Raw genomic sequence first — 26,564 nt, forward strand, 5'->3', positions numbered from 1 at the left:
ACACTTAGAACACTTGATGAGTGATTCTAGAAACTTTCCATACCCCCACAGAGTTTTTTCCCCAGTTTGACCCCACCTCCTAGGATTTTCCGTTCCAGGGAGCTTCACGGCACTCCCCCCCATCTGCTGAAATTTCCCTGATTTTTCTATTTGGGTGCCGCTACCCCGTGGAAATTCCATGTCCATAAATAACAGGACTTAAGTCATTTATTTTAATCTCCTAGGTACTGCTATAAAACTTAGCTGCAGCTATTCATGGTTATATTGTAGACGAAGATGCAAGGTGACATATTTTTTCACAAACAATTGTTAACCTTGATATGGTCACACAACATACGCTATTGAACAATTGCGGGCTACGGGTTGATGGCCCGTGAGGCGAAGCCGAATGGGCTATTGACCCATGGCCATTAAGGGCGAAGGGTCTAATTGTTTTAGTATCACCCAACTAGTCGGACAGAAAAGGCAATAATAAATTTAGCAAATGCAAGTTGAAGAAATATTTATTTGGGAATAAACCGAAAGAAAGCGTCATGCTTGATTGCGCCAATTTCGCTACTCGAGGACTATTGCTAATAGTCCTCTAGAAGTGTAGCCAATTAAAATGCAGGATTTGCATTAGTCCACTAGTTAGGTGATACTAATTTATCGTACATTATTTATGGGGAAGTTTACTAGGTCAGGATCAAAGCTGCTGGGTAATGAAAGATTAAGGCTCTGAGATTTAATTTTCCAAAAAATGACCATGGAAAATTCTAGACATAAATTCATGTCATGTTAAAAATGAGTTTGAACTACAGTGAAACCTGTATTAAGCAGACACCCTTAGGACCCTCACTAGTATCCGCTTAGAAAGCAGGTTCCAACAATTATTATTTTGTGCAATAATAGTTAATTGTTAACCCTTTTGTAGCTCAGGGTAACACAGTGTAAGATCAAAGACTGCTCATAGCACAATGTCTAGTCAGTCAATGTGTCAATCTTGAATAATCTACTTAGCTTTAAAACGACAGTACTGAACAATTTTAAAGGAGTCTGAGCTGAGCTTTCAGAAGTCAAAAGCTCTTGAAGTTTCTGCTTATTGCAGGTTTTGTGCAACTAAATGGCTTAATACATGTATTGGTGTCCGTGTCTGTTTAACAAAGGTGTCCGCTGAATGCAGGTTTATTTTACAGTAAATGCAAAAAAAAAAATTTAGGACTCAAGCTGATGTCCACTTAATAGAGGGCATCAGCTTAATATGGGGTCTGCTTAATACAGGTTTCACTGTAACAACTGACTCAAAGGAGCTTCATTCACAAATGGCATAACAGCTGACTTTTTCTTCATTCAAAGAAGTTTTCATAAGTGAATCTAAGAAAGTACTGAAAATTCAAGCTCTTTTAAAAAACCCAGTCGAAGTTTTAATCTATGCATAGTCAAAACAACATGTCGAATTACTTTACACATGCAGTTATAGCGGGAAAGAAAAGTTGTCACCCAACATGTTTTTCAAAACAGCTGTTTCCAAATATCACTGAAATTTTCTTTCAAAAAAAGAAGACGTTAATAAAGTCATATGCTTTGTCTTTGTAGTTTGTAAATGATAATAAATTCATTTTCTGCCTTAATGTTTTTAATTTGTCACAGGTTTCAATCATGTCGTACTATAAATAATCAAATGAAATCTTGACTAACACTCCAGTGCTCTTACATGTAATAATACTCTTGATCAATAACGATTTCCTAAAACATAAGCAGGCGAATATTAACGTTAAAAGCCGACATTTCGAGGTCATTGTGACACCATTCTCAAGGCAAAGTTGATAAATAATGCAAAGATTTGATCTCTATACAGTCTCTACAAATTAGCATAATAACAAAGGATCACAAGTTCTTCAAGTGAATACCTTTGCACGAATCGAGTCCATTTGCATGTTTAGGGATGGCTTAAGTTTTCTCATAAAAACTATCTCCTCAGTTAGGCAATCAAATTTGTTAGAACATTTAGTAAGCACGTGAAATTGTTCTCAAATTTGTAGTATGTTTGAAATTGTAAGTCCAGTTTATTATTTGTAACCATTTTTAATAGTAACTTAATTAAGTATTTTATTGTAAATAATATCGTATTTTAGCATTTTCTTGTAAATAATATATTTTTAGCATTCTAATTATTTTAAGCTGAGGGCCCCAAGTTTATCAGTAACTTAAGTTACTGTCACGGGTCACCCTCATTAAATAAAGTCTTTCACTTCACTTCACTCTTTCAAGACAAGGAGGTACGTTCAAGGTATGTTCACTCAACTAATGTGTACAAATAGACAACGATTTTTGTCTGTGTCCATCAACGCATTCGTGGAGGTGGCCACTAGTGTAACCAACATATCCTGCATCACAAAGGTTACATTGAAATTTATAAACTAGGCATTGTTGGTTAACAGTGGCTGGCTTGACTTCTCAAACTTTAAGGTCTTGGTCGAGTTTTCTGCTGATGAACACAGGCTGAATTGTGGTCTTGAGTTTTGAGCTGAGGTCTGTGAGACGTTTCTTCACTACATTAGCAGAGGCCTGTCATCTTTAAATGGTACGATAACTTGGATGGTGGGTGTAGTTGTTTTGGTTGATGGAATGTGCTGCTGGTCTGCTACCTTGGAATCTACAAATTGCTTGACAGCCAAATTGAATAAGTGCCTCGCGTACTTAAGTTTTAAGAATACGGTCTCAAGTCAATCGCATTCTTGTGAGAAGTACGACCAGCTGGAAGATATGTGGTAAGCTCGATCTAACATGGTGGTAATTAGACTGTGCTTGTGCTGATTATCCATATGGCTCTGGTAGTGGAGTAAGAGGCCTGTATTAGTTGGTTTCACCTTGGTCTTGATTCTGGGAGCTAAGTTTAACAGTTCAACAGCCATGAAAGGAAGCGAGGCATTCATTTCCACCTCCATAGTAAACTTTGCTGATGGGTGGCAGTGGTTTAGGGTGCCAAAGAAAAATTCCGGCTGATGCTGTATCAGGCATGATGGTAAAGGTGTCATCCACATATCGTCGATAATGGAGGGCAATTTGCCTTCTTGATTGAGTTTATCTTTAATGGAGCACATAAAAGCATTGGCCAGCTTTGAAAAAGCATACTGGAATATCAAGCCCCACTTTGTAGGTGACGACATGAAAGAGCTAACTGCCACGACACTATGATCTGTGGCATTGGACTACATCAACCAGAAGGGTCTTAGACCTCCAAAAGCCCTTTTGAAGGTCTTCGAGGAGCTGAGAAATCGAGATGACATAGTTGTTACAAAGCCATACGGAGTTGTTGTAATGGACAAATCTGAATATCTGCACACGCTATTTGAAGCCTCCATTAATGATACCAGCAAATTTAGACCAGTTGATACATGGAGACCCAAAACAAGAGGAAGGGCAGTGAAATATTATCGTCCGCTTTTACAATGGGAAAAGCAATTTAGCACTGTCATATCTAAAGTACTACCCAGGCCCATTACCGACTCCATCCGTTCCAAAGGTTCTAGACTTGCAGACCTATATGGCCTACTGAAGACACATAAGGAACAACTTGCTATGCGCCCAATTCTCTCCGCTACCCATCAAAAATTAAGACCACAATTCAGCCCATGTTCATCAGCAGAAAACTCAACGAAGACCTTAAAGTTCGAGAAGTCAAGCCAGCCACTGTTTACCAACAATGCCTAGTTGATAAATTTCAATGTAACCTGTGTGATGCAGGATATGTTGGTTACACTCGTGGCCACCTCCACGAACGCATTGATGGACACAAACAAAATAATATCGTTGTCAATTTGTACACATTATTTGAGCCAACACAACTCGAACGGACCTCATTGTCTTTCAAAACAATTTCACACGCTTACTAAATGTTCTAACAAATTTGATTGCCTAATTTAGGAGATGCTTCTTATCAGAAAACTTAAACCATCCCTAAACGTGCAAATGGACTCGATTCTCGGAAAGGTATTCACTTGAAGAACTTGTGATCCTTTGTTATTATGCTAATTTGTAGAGACTGTGTAGAAATCAAATCTTTGCATTATTTATCAACTTTGCCTTGAGAATGGTGTCACAATGACCTCGAAAAGTCAGCTTTTAACGTGAATATTCGGCTGCTTATGTTTTAAATAATAATAACAAAAATAACAGCAACAAATATTTAAACAGGATAACCCATCAATGTATTCAACACTGTTATCAGAGGGGTCCTGTAAAACAAACTATAGTGAAAATAACGTGAAAAAAAGTAAAAATGGGTAGAAAAGGTGTACAATATTAGTAAAAATGCTCACTTAAGCTTATGCTAAATAAAAATCCTGAAGTTATGGATCTAAATTTGATTGGCAGTTTCACTGATAAACCATTGTTCGTTGTGTTCTTAGAGCAAAGTAATCTTTCAAAGTAGGTGGTCCAAACATTATTTTGAAGACAGTCACAGACAAATTGACTGCTTTTACGCTTAATTAAGTTCTCTGCTGATGGTAGTTTTAGATTGCTGTCACCAATAATTTTCAAACTTCATTGTTCAATGTTGTTTATCAAACTATTTTGGGTGTCTGACCAACCAAGACCAAGTGATCCCCAGCATGTAAAAATAGGCGAGATCATTGTTTTATAGATTGTTTCAGCACATTTTTGGTCGATCGATGAACTGATTGATCTTAAGAGGTTAGCTCTGCTGCTGATTTCTTGTGAATTTTATGAAAGTGTAATGTAAGGTTCAAATTTGCGTCTAGGTCAATGTCCAAGTACTTGTAAACAAATGTATTGTTGATACATGCCCCATAAACAGAGAATGATATTAAGCTCGTTTCCCTAAAGATCGATTCTTTTCACAGTTCCAAAGAGCATAGCCTAAGTCTTCCCTTTTTTAAATTGATTATCAGTTTGTTTTCTTTGAACTAACAACATAAGCTGCTGTCTATCATTGAGGTGTCTTTGGATTGTGACAATGTCTTTCGTTGAGGTATAAATTACAGAGTCATCAGCATAACTAATTATCTTTGAAAATTGCTTCAAGACAATTAGAGAAATGGCACTGAATTGACTTTGCTAGCAAACTACTAACTACATGGATAATGAAAATATGTGATAACGTTGTTACAGCAAGTTTTTGTCTTGTCCTGCCGCCGTGCTGTGGGTACATGCAGTTGGGAAAAAATTGATATTGGTTGCTTAAATTTTACATTTTACTCTGTCTTAGAAAAAAATTGTATTGTACATGTACGTTTCACTTTCTCTAATGAACTGTCTGCTAAACACAATGTCTGAAGTTTGTCATGAGAAAAAAGAGAAAAAAAACAACAACTAACATCGTTTCACTCATGTCCACTTCATGCTTGCTCACCGGGCAACCTGTGATAAGAAGACGCTAGCCCGACCGATCGTTTCACTAGTTCTGGGCTATTGGACAGCCTTTTAGTGGTGCCCTAAAAATGCGAACACATTTCCTACTATTGCACCAAATGTATGATCTGGTTTCAGTGTAGGAACTTGGCTATTACGCAGATGGTATTATGCAGATGTGACAATCATCCTATCATATCGCTAACAAAGGATTCAGGGGATTAGGGGGTCTGTTCAAAGTACAAAATTTCTGCAAAATATACACTTGTTTAATAATAGGGTAACATTAAAGCATTTTGTTTCATTACTTCGCTTTTTAACAGTGTTAATATTTAAACATAAATATCAAACAAACAGGAGTTTGGTTATCGCATGTTTGATTGAGTATGACTGTTAACCGTTCGGCAATCAAATGTTCGATTTAGTTTGATTGACCAAATTTTAGTGCGAGTTTGATTATGTTCGATTGCCAAATCCAGTCGAAAGATTGGTGCTCTATTGGGTTTGATTATCGAAAATTGGATGAGATACACCGGGCATGTAGTATGCTAGAACAAGTATAGCCAGAAATCAATAATTATGGTAACTCATATACCGTAACTAGAATAACCCATAAGCCACACATGTCAATCATCATCTACTGGGAAATTGACAGGTTTGCTCATAGAGCACTTTGATTTTAAAGAGCCACTTAAACAAAATTTTCGTTTATTCTCCCAATCTATAGTTTCAAATGTGTTTAGAATCATGGTGAACTTTATTTTTATCAGATCCTAACAAAAAGAACTGTTTTAGGTGCCAAAATTGACTTTTTGGAGCAAAACTGTGTCTGGGCTCTGGAACTGAGTTTAAGAACCTTGTGACGTCACTGGTTGTATACACACAGGAAAAGCATTAGATTCTCTCTTGTTTTGACTTGCATGTCTGCATCATTTGCCTGTGTACGCTTTTGGCACAGGCCTAGTTTTTCGTCGTTTATGAACCAATCATAAGTAAGTTACTTAATTTCCCATGCAAATAGCCATAAATTCATCAACCATATAATAAATCGTACAGACGAACACTAAATTGAATGGTCAACAACATAGGTAAAATCTACTGAAGTCTTCTGAAAATTTTAGTCATCCGTCATTCTGCCACGACTAATTATTGCAGGGACACAAACATGCCACTTTGTTTTGATTTTTGGTATACAAATGAAGTGCAGGTTGAAAGATTACTTTTGGATATGAATACTCATATCATGTGGTCATGATATGATGCCGCCAAAGCTTGTCAAAGAAACGACAGCTGTTGTAGCTAAGCCTATTGCTAAGATTCTGAATGCTTCTATTGATCAAGGATGCTACCATAGGGCTTGGAAAATGGGTCAGGTAATGCCTTTGTTTGAAAAAGACGATGATTTTGACAAAGCAAACTATAGACCTGCTACAGTCCTACCCGTGCTTAACAATATAGATATATGAGAGTTTGCTGGCCATGCAGCTGAGTGATTTTTACAGTGCAATTCTGCTGGATTTCATCAGCTCATATAGAAAGTTCTATAGTTGTGAGACGGCACTGTTGAGGTTAACCGAGGATTGGACGAGCAAGCGCGATAGAGGGGAATTGGTTGTGGTAGTGTCTATAGATCTGTTTAAAGCTTTCGATGTTGTTCAACATGATTTACTCCTGGTGAAACTCAAGGCGAGTGTGATGGGACCTATGCTCTTTAACTTATTTATCAATGACTTGTTCTACCATATCAAATGGGCAAAACTGAATGCGTACACGGATGATCATCAGATATACATTTCTAACGTTGTCCTGGTGGCTCTAGGGGATTGCGTTTCTCATAAATTTTTGTTTCCATTAAAAAATTCTATAGATATTTTTTGGAATGAATATAGATAATAAGCTTTCATTTGATAATTATATATTTGCTATCTGCAAGAAGATAAACAACCAGTATAATGTAATACTTAGATTTTGTAATCTTATTTCCAGAGACACCCTCTTACAGTGTGACTACTCCAACCAAGGCCATTCAACAAAATTTTCCACAAATTTAACGAATAAAATCGTGGAGGTTAACAATAGTTTCCAACAAATTATCCTTGAAAACAAGCTGTACATTACTAAGGCAACAGAACTGTGGTCATTTTGGATAATTTGTTGGAAAATTATTGTTAACCTCCATGATTTTTAGTCGTTAAATTTGAAGAAAATTTTGCCAGGCGGCCTTGGTTAGAGTAGTTGCACTGTAAGATTGTGTAAGGCTTTTATCTTGCTACACTTTAATTACTGTTTGTCCATATGGCATTTTTGTGGTGCATGTAAGGCTGGAAAAATGGACATTCTTAACAACCACATCCTTAGATTCATACTTAAGGACTATAACTCGCCCTATGGCAATTTACTAGATAAAATTAATTAAAAAACCTCTGTATGTTAGACACCTTCAAAATATTTTAGCTATACTATACGAGTCTGTTTTTCAATAACTATCCAAGATATTTAAGTAATATGTTCACTGTGCTCCCAACACCTGAATGCATGTATTTATTGTTGTTTGCAAACTGATACTTGTAATCAATTGACCAAGCAATTTACCGCTCAAATTTTAGTGGTCCAATTTAATTAATTGGTGGAGGGGGGAGCTGCTGGTAACAAGGCGATAACAGGGGGAGGAGCCTAATAAGTCCACTTTTTTCCAAAGATGTCTACAGTCTCTCTATTCTTCTTGGTCACTTTGCTCGAAAGCCCCACCCCCACCCCCCACCCCTGCGTGCTTTGCACTTGCTTCACTTGCTTCTTCTTTTGCATGTGTAAACAGAGAGGCTGTGAACAGTCTAATAACCTGTAGGTTGTATAGCAGATATAACTGGAAGAAAGGTCAAGACTGACATCTGTTGTACAATCTTGTCTGTGCTGAAACTAACAAAGCATAGAGTTGCCTGTCGATTTGAAGTATCAAAAGCTAAGTCGATCACTGTGGAGTTATTGAATAGTGTTTCCTTGAATTTCTAATTGAAATGTTATAGTGAAGCTGCATGTGACTCAGTTATGTAAACTTTAGCAGACTACTGGGTATCTAAAAGATAGTAATGCTGTGGTACATTCTGTTGATAGTGACTTATTTTATGCAGTGATTCATCTACAGCATAGCTGCACATTACAAGACTTATAATAACCTTTATTTCTTAAAGTAGTGTCAAATCGTGGGGTGTTACCAAAACAAAGATTTCCAAATCGTCTGCAAGAAAACAAACAACAACGAAAATGTAACTTAAAATCCATCCTTGTATGCATCAACTTCATGCATGATGACACATTGATGGCGAGGTGTGACAAGGGATCGTCACAAAAAGCACATAGTGATCTGAGCTACGTTTGGACTTATAGTTCACCACTAAATTTTCTCTGATTCTGATTGGTTTAAATTGATCACTTGACGCGATAGTGTTCATCCGCGGAGAGACACCATCAGCCCATAGTGCCCGTCCGCGGAAAATACCCGGATGGATAGCACTCGTCCATGAAACTATTTCTGTAAACAAGCGGGCTTATAGAAAATAAACAATTGAATTTGTATTAAGAGGGATTTTGTTTGTTTTCTTTTTCAAATTTTACATTTGGCTTTCACGGCTTTCATCTAAAAAAGTTGAAAATAATTCAATATGATTTTTGAACTGGTGTGTGGAAGAAAATTTAGTGGTGAAGAATAAAGACAATAGAGTGTTTATGTCTCAGAACTATCGGTCTGATAGTTGCCCTTGGAAATTTGATGTTCTTAAAACTAGCATATTTGTTTTAAGAACATCAAATTTCCTCGGGGCAACTATCAGCCGATAGTTCCTTGACAGAAACACTCTATTGTTTAAATAGAACGATACACATCAATCTCCCCTTTACCAGATCGCGAAAATAGAAAGATGTGGAAATTGTACAGTAGGAGCAGAAATCTAGCTTATAAATTCTGTACTGGTGCATGCCAAATGTCTCTAGAATGTTGACAGACTGTGTCGAGGATGCATCCATTGTGAAGTGTGAAAATGCTAAAGCTTTAGCTTAAATTCATTGTTTTAAATTTACTTACTCTGTATAATTATGTTACATTACAATTATAGAATACTTACATTACAAAACTTACAATTTACAACACAATGCTAAAATTGACTTATACTTTGCTAAATTCCGAGTTTACAATTATCAGTTACAAAATGTTATTTTACACTACTTACAGTACTCTACTTACTACATACGACATTACCTACTTACAAAGCCTTGCATAAAATTACTGAGTTGCTTACAATATGCTATATTACTTATGTATATCACTTACAATACACTATGTTACATTACTTACTTACAATATGCTATATTTCGTATTTCTTACTTACACAAATCACTTGCACTTAAGGTTACAGAATGATGCACAATATTGGAAAAACTGTAATAACTAATTTAATCCTTGCAAATTAAATGTGTGATTACGTACTGCATGCATTAATTTATGAAACCAGACTACTTCTTTAAGAAAGTATTATGTTTGTTTGACATAAGAGCTATGAAATGTTCAATTTCTATTTGTCATTTACCAGATTTATGTAATCTGCGAACTGAAATTTAACGCTATTTAATGTTTTGCAATAAAGAAAGTACTTACCGATGAGAATAAGGTGGTCTAGGGTTGAACAAGAGGACCATTTATTAAGCACGCTGTATATGACTTCATTCTTGGAAAGGCTTAAGGTCTTTTTAGACATAGACTGATACCATTCAATAAACTCTGACCAGAAAGAAATAGCATAGGGAAACGATACGAATAAATTACTGACGGTTTGGTTCGACGTTTGTACAGAAGGGACAATGAGTGTTTTCAACCTTATTCATTTTGTACAAAATGCAATTGGTGTAAAGAAGATTTTGAATAATGTTGTACTGGAATATTGAAAGTTTGATTTCTTTGGTCACGAGAAAGGGTAAAGAATATATTTCTGACGTTCGTGGATATCAAACCCACATTCTATAAGTCTTTTTTCAGCCATTGGAGGAGAAAAATTCTGATGATCAATTAAAGATCTGTAAATTGTTTTACATGTAAGTATATCAATGGCAAGTAAATTACTTCCTGTTTTAGATATTTTTTCCAGACACTCAATATTGCTGAAAGAAGGCTGTGATACTGTAAAAAATTGCATTTTACATTGAATTTTTGTGAGAACTCATCGAAAGACAGAAATCTCATCGAGAAGACTGCATAGCTTGATGCCAGCTTCGAAAATATGCAGAGGCTTTGTTGATTTTTATGAATCGATTATTCCAAACGATTTGGTTGCATACATCTTTCTTTGTAGTAGGGACATTATTTAATTCTTGCCTAAGTGAAATCATGTCTTTGTAGAAAATAGGTAGCTTTGTACGGTGGCTCACAAGTGCACACCAAATTTAAATCACTCACATCAAATTCAAATCACTCACACCGAATTCAAAACATTCACACTGAACTCAAATCACTCACACTGAATTCAAAACTTTCACACCAAGTTTCACAACATGCACACCAAATTTCACAATGCTCACACCAAATTTTAATCTTTACACTAAATTTAATATTCTTACATGCACCACATTAAAATATTCACACCAAATTGAAATCTTCACACCAAATTGAAATCTTTACACCAAATCAAAATCTTCACACTGAATTCAAATCTTTACTCCAAATTCAAATCTTCACACCGAATTCAACATCTTCACACCAAATTCAAATCTTCACACCAAATTCAAATTTTCAACTCTTCCGGTCAGCAGTAAGGTGTTGCCTAATGTTCTACTTCATAGATCGCAGATAATTAAGTCCAGCAACATGCAACTGACTGTTTTAAATAAGGTTCAGTAGTATCAGTTCATATTTTAACATAGTTTCACATTTAGAAGTTTCATATTTTGTAAGCCAATTTGCTTTTTGTTCCTTTGATATTTAATGCTATGAAATTGTTGGCTGGCATCTGTTCTACAGTTTTATGAAACATCAATTTGGGATCTTCCTTGGATACTTGATTTACTTTCCACACCTGTGTGCATGTACTTGTACTGTTTAAAGTGAGGTTTCATAGAAAGTCTTGTTAACTGAACATTGGAGTTAAGTAGCGTTTGTCCATAAGATTTCTGCTGTAAATGTTCTTAGGCAGAATACATCTACAGGCTCTCAGTTGTGGTATCTTTTTGTAAGTTGTTAAGTATTTGGATAAAGAGGCCTTTAAAGGAATACCTTTTTGTTTAGCCTCATCATGTAGACAAACCATACAAAAACCTATAAAATTTAGTTGCCTTTTAAACAATTTTCAAATTGTTCTATTTTGTATAACTTCATCAAAAATATGAAATGTTTTTATTAAAGTTACCCTTTATATTACTGTAACAAGGCATCCACTAGTAAGTTGCTTCCTCCCCCAGAACTCATTCTCGAAGACTGGAAGAGATAAAATCCCCAGCTGATTTGTTTTGCCACTAGGGGATGTGAAGCAGGTTACCAATAGTGTTATACATGTGGCCACAATATGTTTTCTCACTCGCTGCGAGTTTTCAGTTGATAATGGAATCAGCCCAACCTACAAGCTGTTCACTACATCAGACACGAATAATAATGCTGAGTACTTCATATCCTGTGCTTTGTTTGCTGGACAACAAAATAACCACAAATCCTCAACCTCAGGTATTGAATTTCTAGCTACCTGATTGCCTCTCAAACCTCAGTTATTTATATGGAAAATAGCTGGCTACGTTTTTTTAAATTTCCATTGTTTGCCGCTTCGTCACTCAAAATATGTTTACAAAATATAACTCGGTCATCAAATAGAAAAGCATTTTATCATCAAAGCAAATAAACTTTACCGAAAAGCACAAAGCTCAATAACAAACAGTTACTCTTGGATACCTTTAAATGCTATAAAAAGGGAACATTTTTCACAGCATTAACAAGACGTTTACACAAAGATCTGAAAACCGACAAACTTGTCCAGAAAATTCAGTAAGCCTTTTTACACCTTAACGCGAGCTTGTGGAATAATAATTATTGTTAAGAGTCCCTGTCCATAAATATGGAAAATAACTCGGCAAGGGTCGAAAATTCGATTTCGCTCATATTCCTATGGTAGATAGGCTAGGGCATGACAAAAACTACTGGATAGCCTTTTTGGCAAAATATCCTTTTATTCCAAAGAAATATGCAAATTACCAAAGTCCGTCAAAATCGTCATTTGACGCACCATTTTATTAAACAAGTTTGAGAGCCTCGCATACAAAACCACATCATTCTTCCTTCTTTAGAACACTCAAATATTTTTGTGCAATGTTTAATTGTGTACCGGGTTGATTTTAGGGAATGTTGCAGTTTTTGTTGGGTGCAGAATAATTAAATTTCGAAGACATGTATTTCATTCACTTAAAAGTACTTCGTAAAAATAACTGATTTTGACCATGTGAGAAACCTCCAAATGGATTAAGCTTCTGGTGGTTGAATCGCAGAAAGATGGTCTACAGATTCCTGTAAAAGTTTCTCTGGGCAAATGATTGTGAGCGACGCGAGAGCTTTTCAAAGCACGTTAAAAATGCAGATATTTGACCATCCGTCGTCAAATTTCAATTTATGGGTTAGACATATATTTTAGCAAGCGCCACATGTCTTGAGCTATATTAAGTTGAAATAGACACAGAGCTGATAATTTCGAAATGTTCTAACCTTATTTGCTGTAAAAGACAGGTCCAAAAGCCGATTTGACGTGTTTCTGTCACCATTTGTCGCACATAAAGCAGAAGTTTGACCATGTGAGAAACCTTCAAATAAGTTTGCTTTTGTTCACACAACGTCCGATGTACATCGCCAACTGTCAACTTATCTAATGGTCGAATACCATGAATCTCTGACCCTCTTTCGACACATATGATCACCACTGCATCTAAGTCAAAAACGGCTAAGTGATTTGTAGATAGTTGCTTGCTTTGCACTACACCAAAATATTACGTTTGATCATCGTTTGATCTCTTGCTGCTTGAATCCTTGCTTGCAGCGGTTCCTTGTTTGTTCGTCACGCAATGCTGTCATCCCTTTTTAGGGGGTACGGGTAGGACAATTTCTATCCTAATACGTAAGGCTCCGTAAGGCTCGGAACCAAAGGGAACACACAATCTTGTTGAGTAGGAAGAGATTAAATTAAGCAATGGAAAGAATGAATAGTTAACCATTGCCTGTGTTGTCATCTTTTACTAGACAACCGCCGCCTACCCGCCCTGTGTAAACACTGTAACGCTAAACTCATACCTAGGTCTTTTCGCGCTGTGCAATTATTTTTGGTTTACATATAATACAGTGGGCTACCCTCGGGGAAATGGGAGGTGGCTGCTTAATAGGGGTTGGTGTACCTTGAATATTTTTTCACCATCGGGCTATAAATTTCTTAGTGAACATGGAGTCAATTCAAGACAATCATTATAGACGTCATCCTTGGAGATCCAGGGCCAGTTATTGGGAGCGGGGAAAAGTCTTAACGGGTGAGAAAAAAGTTCGGGCGAAGACCCGCTTACACTTTTTTCCCGCCCCCACTAACTGCCCCTGGGTCTCCGAGAATGACGGCTATCATGATTGTCTTGAATTGACTCCATGTTTACTAAGAAATTTAGCTAAATTTATAACCTGATAGTGAAAAAATATTCAAGGTACACCAACCTCTATTAAGGTGGTATGGTACCCTAAAATATGGCGATGTTCATGAAAGAAGACCCTTGAGGACTTGTCAAAAACATTTTGAAACGATCTTGCCGAATTTCCTTCCAGATAAGTGTGAATAAGGAAAGTACACAGTGGTATAAGTTTTTTCACGTGGCAACGGCCATAGCAACGACTGTTTACTATAAGAACGTGACCAAAAATATAGATTATTTTTAACTTATATGAACGAAACTATTTAGAAAAAACTTTTAAGACATGCACAACTCGATTGGTATAATTATTCGTGAAAAGCTTTGCCTCAAATTGCCATCACAGGCTCATTAATTTCCCTTATGACAAGGAATATTTCCCACAACTGCGGTAACTTTTTACAAAATAGAACAACCATTGCACCCCCTCCCCCGAGATCCAATCTGCACCCCCCCCGCACTATTTGTGGCTCGTTAAATGCTTAATACTTCGTGTAAAAAACTTAAAGTGCATTTTTCTCAAAAGTTTACTTTTGTACCGACTGACTTCGCGCCAACATTTCTACTTTGCAAGGTTTTTAAGTAGATTTTCTGAAACTTGGGCTCATCAAAGACCAATAGTGTCGTGATGATATAAACCAAAAAAATCGTAACATTTTAAGGTCTGTCACGTGACATGAGATGATTTGTCCACTGGGTGTGGTAAAAAATAAGGTTATTTCCAAATAAAGTTATAAAAAGCACTGAAAATAAGAGTTAACTGTCAAAACTTAGGTTCATATCACAGAACAAAACAGAAACTTACATGATATGCTTATTTGACAGTCAATTCTTGTTTTGTAAAAGAGCAGGAAGTGTTGGCGTCAATACTATAAAACACTACGTCAAAAGGCTGTGGCTGGTTTCCATAGCAACCATTTTGAGTAAAACTCTAGAAATTTAATTTCTCTTCTTGAGTGCAATAGCACACAATTGATCTTTCTTCACCATATTTAAACAAACTTTTTGGTCCATATTGAGGGTACCATACCACCTTAAGCGGCCAACCCCTATTAAGCGGCCACCTCGCATTTCCCCAACGGTAGCCCACTGTATTATATGTAAACTGAAAGTACCGTAAATCCTCGAATTAGCGCTCCCCCCTCCGTGAATAAGCGCCCCCTTCGAATAAGCGCCCCCTTCGAATAAGCGCCTCTCCTATTGGCCGAAATTTAAAATAAGTGCCCCCTCCCCTCCCCCCATTTTGTGGAAAGTAACGAGACAACAAAGGGTGTATAGCTTTCGTCGTGTAGTATTAGATTTGTACATTGTTTCAGTTTGTGAACACGTTTAGTGAACACGTTGAACACGTTAAGTACTAACAGTGCCGCGATTTAAACTGTAGGATCAGCGTTTTATGTCAATAAACAGCTTATGTTGGTGTTTACGTGCAGATGATGTATTAAAAGAATGACCATGTCCGGCTACGATTTGGGGAAAATTCAATAAGCGCCCCCCGTCTTATCCTAAATTTGAAATAAGCGCCCCGGGCGCTAATTTGAAGATTTACGGTAATTGCACAGCGCGAAAAGACCTAGGTACGAGTTTAGCGTTACAGTGTTTACGCAGGGCGGGTAGGTAGTGGTTGTCTAGTAAAAGATGACAACACGGGCAATGGTTAACTATTCATTCTTTTCATTGCTTAATTTAATCTCTTCCTACTCAACAAGATTGTGTGCTCCCTTTGGTTCCGAGCCTTACGGAGCCTTACGTATTAGGATAGAAATTGTCCTACCCGTACCCCCTACAATGAGATGACAGCATTGCGTGATGAACAAACAAGGAACCGCTGCCAGCAAGGATTCAAGCAGCAAGAGATCAAACGATGATCAAACGTAATATCTTGGTGTAGTGCAAAGCAAGCAACTATCCACAAATCACTTAGCCGTTTTTGACTTAGATGCAGTGGTGATCATATGTGTTGAAAGGGGGTCAGAGATTCACGGTATTCGACCATTAGATAAGTTGACAGTTGGCGATGTACATCGGACGTTGTGTGAACAAAAGCAAACTTCTGCTTTATGTGCGACAAATGGTGACAGAAACACGTCAAATCGGCTTTTGGACCTGTCTTTTACAGCAAATAAGGTTAGAACATTTCGAAATTATCAGCTCTGTGTCTATTTCAACTTAACATAGCTCAAGACATGTGGCGCTTGCTAAAATATATGTCTAACCCATAAATTGAAATTTGACGACGGATGGTCAAATATCTGCATTTTTAACGTGCTTTGAAAAGCTCTCGCGTCGCTCACAATCATTTGCCCAGAGAAACTTTTACAGGAATCTGTAGACCATCTTTCTGCGATTCAACCACCAGAAGCTTAATCCATTTGTAGGTTTCTCACATGGTCAAAATCAGTTATTTTTACGGAGTACTTTTAAGTGAATGAAATACATGTCTTCGAAATTTAATTATTCTGCACCCAACAAAAACTGCAACATTCCCTAAAATCAACCCGGTACACAATTAAACATTGCACAAAAATATTTGAGTGTTCTAAAGAAGGAAGAATGATGTGGTTTTGTATGCGAGGCTCTCAAACTTGTTTAATAAAATGGTGCGTCAAATGACGATTTTGACGGACTTTGGTAATTTGCATATTTCTTTGGAATAAAAGGATATTTTGCCAAAAAGACTATCCAGTAGTTTTTGTCATGCCCTAGCCTATCTACCATAGGAATATGAGCGAAATCGAATTTTCAACCCTTGCCACGAAATTAAGAATTTGTCTGATTTTTACAGGCAGGCACTCTTAAGTAGACAAGCCATGGGCTAGTGCAATAATGGCTACAAGCAAGGGGCTTGACCCCTAAAAAACTACAGATATGGATTGATTGTACATGTATGCCTATGAGCAAAGGCCCATAGCCACTTCAATACAAATCTGCTAACTTACACTAAACTCTGCTAACTTACAGTACCCTCAATTCAACAATTAATTCAACAATTAACTATGAAATTGTGATATTGCCTGGCAAAGGTGAAAGTAACAGAAGTGCAAACGATAGGTAGGAAAATAAAAAACGGTAAAATAAATTTGATGACACAATTTGCATAGTGTCTCCAGAGACAAGCATGCAAATGTTTAAGGGTAGTTGATTAACGTATAATTGTAGAGTCCCTGCTCATGACCTTAGTCAAGTGAAAAATCCATGCAATAGCCCATTAACATCTCAATTTCTCAAAATAACAGATAAATCTTTGATCAGCTTGAAGACATAAAAGTGTATTTTGCATGCAAATATTCCATATTTTTCCCTTTTAACTGTTTGTGTCCCTTTCAGTGAGATGAGATGCAGTAAATGATTTTCAAGTCAAGATCCTCCCTCAGCAAATGCAATAAGATGATTGTAAAGAGCGAGTACTTCCCTCTAATCACCAGGAGGAGTTAATTCTGCAGTATCAACCACATAACTAAAATATTCTTGAAAATCATTATGGCATTCATCAGAGTTAACATAATTCTCCAAAACAAAGCGGCATTGCTTCCCAGTGACAGGATGCTTAAAGTCTCGAGCTGAATGCAATTCAGGTAGGTAGAAGAGCTCATCTGGTCTTCCAGAGACTGTTTCATGTCATGACTTGCGGATCAAATGGGTATACCAATGATCCTTCACGATATTTAGATCACGCTTGATAGGACTAGAAAAACAAAACCACAAACATTCCATTTGGAGATCATGCCCAGGCGTAAAAGCTGATTGCTCCATTAGATCTTTGAGGAAGTTTATCCACCATGTTGCCTTACTCCATTGATAAAATGACCACCATGCTTCTCTTCTTTGATTATGTGGTGAAGATCCATATATGTGACTTTCTATGTCAGCCATAAAGTAGCGTTGTGCAGCGGCTAATAAACCATTTTCAGTTCCACAGTCACTTCGAACTTTTCTATGACATCCTCCATTTTCTGTTACCACACTCAGATATGATCTCTGGGTCGTTTTTCTGACTTTGTTTGGGATCGTTGAATCTGTTAAATCGCAAATGTTCCGTAATTGTGTTTGTTGATCGATCACATCTTTTGTTTGGGTTCTAGCTTTGTTGAATTTATGTTTGCCACAGATTTCAGGGTGGTCCATTTAGGGTAGTCCATGGGTAGTCCATTCAAGTAGTCCATGGACTAGGGGTCAGTGAAATGTACCAACCCCGACGCATGGCCCGCCATATTGCGTTGATGCGCAGGTGGGCTCAGCTGCTGACCAATCTGTGATTCGTTCGGTGTACAACTTTCAATTTGGTGTGAAAACTTGAATTTGGTGTGAAGATTTCAATCCTGTGTGAATATTTTGGATTTGGTATGAAGATTAAAATCAAATGCTGAGATTTTAATTCGGTGTGAATATTTTAAATTTAGTGTGAATGATTTGAATTTGGTGTGAGTGATTTGAATTCGGTGTGAGTGATTTAAATTTGGTGTGAGTGATTTGAATTTGGTGTGAGTGACTTAAATTTGGTGTGAGTGATTTGAATTCAGTGTGAGTGATTTAAATTTAGTGTGAGTGATTTAAATTTGGTGTGCACTTGTGGGCCATCGTAGCTTTGCACTTAAGTTCAAGTATTTTATGTCATAATTTCATTGAAAAAGAAGTGTTCTGCCAATGCCACATAGCAAGCGCAGTGTGATTAATTTCCATGCTTGATCGCCTTCAGAGCAAAGAAGCTTCACCCAACATATTTTTAATGCTTTATCAAACAATGTAAAATCACTCATGTTAAGCCCTCCTTTTTCTTTACTTTTAATCAGGGTAGAGTTTTTGACCTTTGGATTTTTGTGCTTTCATACATAATCAAAGATCAGCTTATTAACTTCATTTAGCTTAAATTCATGTTTGGATGAAAAGGATTAGATCACAGCATATATGAAATAAGCGTGTTCTAAGGTTTTTGCTCGTTTTAGTTATTCTACAAGCTTTAGTAACGACAATTTCTCTTCATTTTAGAATTTGACCAAGGAGGCAGGACTGCTAAGAAATGACATACTAAGTTTAAGGTGGCTCAAAACAGTTTCATTTTTTTAAGAACTACATGTAGGTGGAATTTTTCAGGCTTGGAACTGTACTGTTTTGAATGGCTGTGCTACTTTTTTTAAGGTAACTCTCCACTGTACCTTTCGTTGTGTTTAAGTCATAATAAAGGTTGCACTGTTCTGTTGCATAGCAATGTCCTTGACCGACTTTTAACCATCAATTGCATTTATCTTAAAAACTAAGCCAGTGAACCCATATTTTTTTTATAAAAATCTTTTTATTACACACAGAAGAAGAAGCAGGGGAAATTATAAAAAAATTCTGTGGAGTAGATTTTGCTTAAATTTAAAGAAAAAAAATGAAAATCTCCTAGCTGGAAAAATTCCCCTCCACAGCTTTTTTTTACATTTTAAAAAAAAGTAGCGTCACTGGATCAGTTTTTGAGACATTAGCTTTGTGGATAAGGAATTTTTTGTGTGCATTCTATGCACAAATTAAAATCTTGACTTTGCAAGATTGTACTTTGTGCACATGTGAAGGCAGTCCGCTGCTCAGTAAAGTGCGCAATTCCACGCAAATAAATGTGAATACCCACAAATCTTCCTTGCTACCTATTTCCCGCAACTTCTTTGCTACCTATTTCATCCAGTATGCCCCAGTGGTCTATCTTGGAACCCTTGTTGTTTATAATATATGTAAACAGTGCCCTAAGTGTGACAGATGCCAGGACTACTGTCCAACTCTATGCGGATGATATGAAGTGTTACCAAATTATTAATAATGGTGCTGACGCAGTTCAACTACAAAGAGACTTACTAAGTCTAACTGGTTGGTCATCTGAGCATTTCATGAAATTCAACGCTAATCAGTGTATAAGCACCTTGTCATGACAAAGAAAAAAAATTTTATGCACACATCATATATTCTGAGTGGGTTGCAAGTTGCAGTCATTTCAATTCAGAAAGATCTTGGCGTTCACGTTCCTTCGAGTTTATCATGGAACGATCATATTGACTTAATTGTAAGTAAAGCAAATAAGATGTTGGGTATTATCTACAGAACGTGCACCACTGATTGCGACCAAAAAACTATGTTGATTCTACATAAATCATTGGTATGACCACAGTTGGAGTATGCATCTCAATTCTGGTCTCCCAGCTCTTCTGGTCTTGAGTGTGTTCAAAGATGTGCCACCAAATTTATCTTGCAATATGATTGTAGGTCTAGTAAGCGCTACAGATGTCACAGTTTGAATGCACCAGTTTAATCATACTGGGCATAAACACAAGAGAAACAAATGTGATCGTAGGTGTGTAATGGGTGTGATTCAACTGAAAAAATAAACAAGACAAAATATTTAAGTACAAATATAACGACACAAAAAACTGACAATGGAGGAAAACTGAGGCGACTCGAATTCTAGAATTTGTACTTCAGGGCTTTCAACAGTGAAGCAGCTAAGGAAAACACGGTAGAAACCAGCAGATTGAACTTTCAGTGCCAACAAGCACTGGTGAAAATGAAACACAAAAGTACCCATAATGAAGAATACTTAAGAGCGACTCTCCATAGGGAAGGAGTGAGATTGAAAAAATGTGGCACAAGGTTGCAAAAATGGACCCCTTAATATTTCGTCAAGAGATAACCTATGGTATGCTAAGAATCGTGATATAAGTTTTAGGTTGTACAATCTTTAAATTTTTGAGAAAATTACCAAAAATCGTGGACAACCCGCAAAGCAGAAAAATAACAGAAATGAGGTCAAATTTCATGATCAGATAATCGAACTCGCGTGAAGGCACATAGCAAATTATGGTTTTCCTTAGTTTATAATTTTATTTAGGAGGTATTGTAAAGCTGCTTTGATGACATTTTAGACTTACAATTGTAATTCCGAATTCCTGGAGACCATTTAGCAAAGAGAACAGAAATTTCCAGACTTTGAAAATCAAAAATTCCGTACCGTTTTCAAACATCTCAAAACATAATCAGTATTGTATAGAATTCTCTCAAAATTCAATACTAGTAGGTACAAGAGCTGTTTTTGAACATGATACAATTTTTTTCTTGGCAAAAGTTATTTCTGAGGCAAGTAGCCCCATGCAAGTTGACCCAATTTGACCTTTTGAAGAGATTTTGTTTAATCAGGAAATGTAAACAATTCGACTAGCCTTAGTTTGCTTTCTGAGCAAACCTTTGAAAAACCCTGCCATTTCCCATTAAAACTACCCAGTAAATCTGAGATAATACTTCGATGACAGCTTACCTTCCAAGTGGTTGTTTGAAGGCAAATAATTTTGATGTTCTCAGTTAATTTTTCCATTGCTTTCTTGTTGCCGCACTTGTAGCTACAGCAGTTAAGTTGTACGCGCATGATGTACTACACTTGAAGAGGCGTGTGCTTCTGCAACAAATTTGCACGTGCAACATTGCGCAAGTTTTCAATGGGTTTCTAATTTAAGCTGTTTTACGCTCAATTACTATACTTTGTAGCCTTGAGAGTACTATTTTTAAGTCATTGGAAGTTTATTTGAATGTGTATTCAGTTATTTAAGGCTTTTTCGTGCGTATTTGTTTCGCGTGTACGCTACCCTTGTTTCTAGGTCTTTCTAGTAAGTTCTGTGGTGTTGTGAAAGCACATGCGTAACGCCACAACACCAACTAGCGTTATAAAAGAGTAGTTTTTTTGTTAGCAAAATCAGTTGATGCAAGATCTGTTAATTCACTGCATGTTAACAAGTTTCTCCAAGTTTATCATTGTTCTGGTGATCAAGGCAGCACCAAGGTAATTATTTTTTACGCTATTTTAGTTTGTTTATGTAAACGGTTTGAATCTTTAGTCGTTTAAGTTCAGTTTTATCGCTTGTGAATTGTAAATTTAAGTCTTAAGGTTTTAGATAAAGTCAAGTTGTATACGACATCATTTTACCGTTATTGTAAATTGATCTTAAGTTTTCTCCTTTCACTTTTGTAACTTTCGAAGCATGTGAAATGTATTTATATCCCGTTATTTTCGCAAGCTAATTTGTAGTTTATTTGTATCTTTTATTTTAGTTCTCACAGTCTTTATAGAGTTTCTAACGAATTTTAATAAACAGCAGTTTGTGAATCGCTGGAGCAATAGCGCTTTATAATTTAGAGTTATATCTTGACATTGAGCTTGTAAAGTTGTGTGCCGGTTCCAGGCTAAGCTTGTGCAACACTTTTGTGGAAAATCAATCCATATGTTGCAATATCTACCTCTCAGTGAGCAACCTCTTGATATTCATTTAGTTTCTTGTATAATTCCTTAGCGCAAGACGTAAATATCGGTGTAGTGAGTGTAACGCAATCTTTCCTTCGTCACTTCCGGACCAGGTGATTAATTAATTTTTCTGACGGGGGAGGGGGAAAGAAGTTTTCCTATGCAAACAATTTCTTTTTCTTGTTGATGTTGCACGCAATGCATTTAACGGTTCATTACATGGCCACTGCAACAATTTAATTAAGATTTCCCATCATGATATAAACACACAGAGACTTTTTCATGTCTTTTGTTCCAAATATTTAATATAGTAATATTAATTCACTCAATTGCTTTCACTGAAAATACGTTTTTCTTTCAAGTTAAAACGGGACAACTTCTTGTTTTTCTCCTTAGTGCACTCAGCTATTGCTCAGCTCAGTGGGTAGTGGAAAATAGCTAAGAGTTCGTAACCACATCCTATTTGCTCCCCCTAGTCCCCTACTGCACCCCTGTGCTAACTTTGAATTTAAAGTGAGTGAAAACAAAAAGTATTTGGGGTAAAGGATGGCCCATTCCATTTTTTAAATAAAGGGAGTTGGGGGGGACTGGAAGATTTTAAAAACAATATTGCATGGGTGCAAGCCGGAAAACAAATTTCCTGCAGAGCACAAACTTATATAAATCCCCTACGGCATCTTAGTGAGATGAGTTCTACGAAGAAAGTCTATATGACAGAGCTTTTGTGGCATGATATATCTTTGTTACAAGTTAGCACAGGAACTGAATCTTGGACTTAAGTGCTTTGAGGGTCTTGACCGCATTGACCACCAACTAGCTGCTGAAACGAGCAATTTCTCTCCATCTTCCAATTTTTCAGTCAACCGATGACGCAGACTAAATGACTCAATTTCCGCAGAAGTAAACACATGCGTCCTAATTACTCGGGATGCTGAATTGTAAATTATGTTTGATTTCAAAGTGTTTTTTTCTTTTTTTTTGACAAAGTGAGTGCTCAAGATTATACAATACACTTCAAAAGACCTAAACTCATTTTCCTGCACATAACTTTGTAAAGTTGTAAAGATTTTAATCCAGTGGAGTTTGTACACCTAATAAGGTTTGCTGAATTTAAGAAAAAGTTAGGAGTTTCGCACGTGCTAGCTTTGCTTATCGGGCGAGCGATCGAAAAGTTTGAATTTAAAAGATAACAGCTCAAACACCATGAGAACTTTATATTTAGAACTTTTTTAGAGGTAAACAAACTATTTGCCAAAGATCTATTTGAGTTTGGTAATGATCTGTTTTAAACTTAGATCTCTCTCGATGGCAACTCTCAAAACAGTTTTACGTGCTCTTTGCTCTTACGAAAAGAAACATGTCTGGTGCGAACCCAAAAGCAAATCATTTTCAGTTTCCAAAGGGAGAGTTTTCGAAAATCATATAAAAGCGTGTGTCTACTTCTGCATCAAAAGGTATCTTGTTGAACATAATTCCTAAAAAGTCAGATGCGCCACGAAGGGGACCTATTTGCGTGTTCACCTGCCATGGGCAAATTGGTAAATACAACTAATACAAATTACAAAAGCTGGCTTTGCGACCAGTAACAAGCCCTTTTTCAGATATATATTACTATTCCCGTTTATCTAGCTTTAAGAAATTATTAGCAATGGACCTGCCCAGGCATTTGAGTTTTAGAGATAAAACTAGATAGGATTTCCAGTTTGTTGCACAGTCACTAGAAAATGCAAAAAGTAAATGTGCTGCGTGTATATACACCGATTCAAAGTATTGCATACAAATAACTCTCCTTCGAAACAGGCTTGTGATTACAAATAAAAAAAGTTACAAAAAAACCAAAACGAAAACATTGTATGCTAGTAAGGAAGAAAACGAAGAAATGAGCAATAGCAAGACAATAATATCCATGCGGATGTATTTGCGGCATGTGATCACTTAGATGTAAACATTGCGTGACATCAATCTGGGTCTATTTTTCAGTTCAATTAGTTCCTTCACTTCTTGCCTCTTTTCATTAGAAATATTCAATACAAAACTCAATAGATACCCAGAGGATGCTTCATATGCAAGACATGGATACAGATCCTGCAAAAATATTGCACAAGCCAGAGAAAGGTGACACTTAGAAAATGCCATAGCCGTATGAAAAGGCCAGTGCCTGAGCATGGCAACAAGACACAGGAAAATTAGTATAGAACATCAAAATTACTTGCATTCAAACACCCACTTGGAAGGTAAGCTGTCATTGAAGTATTATCTCAGGTTTACTAGGTAGTTTTAATGGGAAATGGCAGGGTTTTTCAATGGTTTGCTCAGAAAGCGAACTAAGGCTAGTCAAATTGTTTACATTTCCTTATTAAACAAAATCTCTTTGAAAGGTCAAATTGGGTCAACTTGCATGGGGCCACTTGCCTCAGAAATAACTTTTGCCAAGAAAAAATTATATCACATTCAAAAACAGCTCTTGTACTTGTTGGAATTGAATTTTGAAAGAATTCTACATAATACCAAGTATGTTTTGAGATGTTTGAAAACGCTATGGAATTTTTGATTTTCAGAGTCTAAAAATTTCGGTTCTCTTCCCTTGGTCTCCAGAAATTCGGAATTACAATTGTAAGTGTAAAATATAATCAAAGCAGCTTAGCAATACCTCCTAAATAAAATTATAAACTAAGGAAAACCATAATTTGCTATGCGCCATCATGTGAGTTTGATTATGTGATCAAGAAATTTGACCTCATTTCTGTTATTTTTCGGCTTCACAGTTGTCCATGGTTTTTCATAATTTTCTCAAAAATGTAAAAACTCTAGAACCTCACGATTCTTAACATACCATAGGTTATCTCTGGGCGAAATATCAAGGGGTCCATTTTTCCGACCTTGTGCCACCCCTTGCGTGGTGGTTAGGGAGAGTGGCTGTTAAGTACTATAGAGTGGGTTGCATCATTCCCAGAAGTCACGGAAAAACGTGACACCCAAAAGCAAAGAAAGTTCTAGTTGCTACAGTGATTTATCTTATCCAGAATGTTTAGCTAAATTAGGTCTTTTGCGTCTCAAGTTTAGAAGAAAGGTTTTAGATTTATGATTCTTTATTAAATGTCTTAAAGGGCACATTGATTTTGACATCCTATCATATGTTACCTTCAAATCATGCAAGTACAATATGAGAAATACAGAAGCCATACTTGCCAAGGGTTGTTTTAGAACTGATGTCTTTAAATTCTCATTTTTCAGTCGCATTGTGGATTTATGGAATGACCTGCCTGTAGCTATTAGGACAATTGATCAATTATCATTGTTTAGTAAGAAAGTGAATCCGTTTTATATTAGTAAATTTAACTTAAGTAAGGATAAATTTTATAGTTTTCTGATCACTTGTTGTTGCTGCGATTTGCCTAGTTAGTTTTCTATGTATTTTGCATAATTTATTTTTATCTCAGGCAGTTTATTTAAAATAAAGAATCTAGAATTCTGTACAAACTGGCCTAATTGCTCAGACATCTCCTTTTTATACTTGTAAATAAATTTAATTCTTTGTTTTTGCTTTTGTTTTGATCATCTGTGCAATTGAATTTGAGTAAATAAATAAATAAATAAGTAAGTAAATGAATAGTGTTTTCCTTTTCGCTGTTGCCGTTAGCAGCATAAGCGGTAGAAGAAGAGTACCATAAATACCTGAAGTTGAGACTGGCCCACTAAAAAGAACAGAGAAAACCTGAAGAGTAATTTTTCCCTACTGCTTTTTAGATTGATGGCCGGCATGATCGATAACAACATCAACATCACAATTTTTGTTTACATTCCAGCACAGTGGTTTAAAAGAATGTTCTTTCCTTTGAAATTGCCTGAAGCCTGGATGTTTCTGAAGGTAAAATAAAATCACTAAACTTGGTGGAAACAAAGTTTTATGAAGTAGGCCTCATGCCACCATGTTTGTTGTGAGTTTTGCAAACTTTAAATCTTGCACACTATCTTGCGACCCCTTGCGTGATCATGTGATGCCTTGCACCGTAATGCGTGTTAGAGCCCTGGTTTCTCACGGAAATATTACTGTTTTGAGCCACCTTAAAATTAAGATGTCACAATTAATCGTCTAGGTTTACATACTTTCACATACTGCATTTAGAACAAAAGCAAGATTTGTTAAAGTCAAGCACAATCTCCTTCAATGTGTGAAAAAAAGGATGGTGTGACATCCATGTTGCACTCTAGTAAAAAGTGGTGGACTGCACCCTGGTTAAAAGGAATGCATTCTGGTAAAAAGTGATGA

General features: G+C 36.5%; 1 protein-coding gene across 4 annotated transcripts in view; it reads right to left on the reverse strand.

The window, feature by feature from the left end:
* Positions 1-26,564, reverse strand: part of LOC110048177 (integrator complex subunit 3-like) — a 317,013-nt gene that overhangs the window by 40,422 nt on the left and 250,027 nt on the right. The window lies entirely within an intron of this gene.

This window comes from Orbicella faveolata, unplaced genomic scaffold, assembly GCF_042242905.1.
Source record: "Orbicella faveolata isolate gen_17 unplaced genomic scaffold, um_ofav_v1 contig_26, whole genome shotgun sequence".
Lineage (NCBI taxonomy): Eukaryota > Metazoa > Cnidaria > Anthozoa > Scleractinia > Merulinidae > Orbicella > Orbicella faveolata.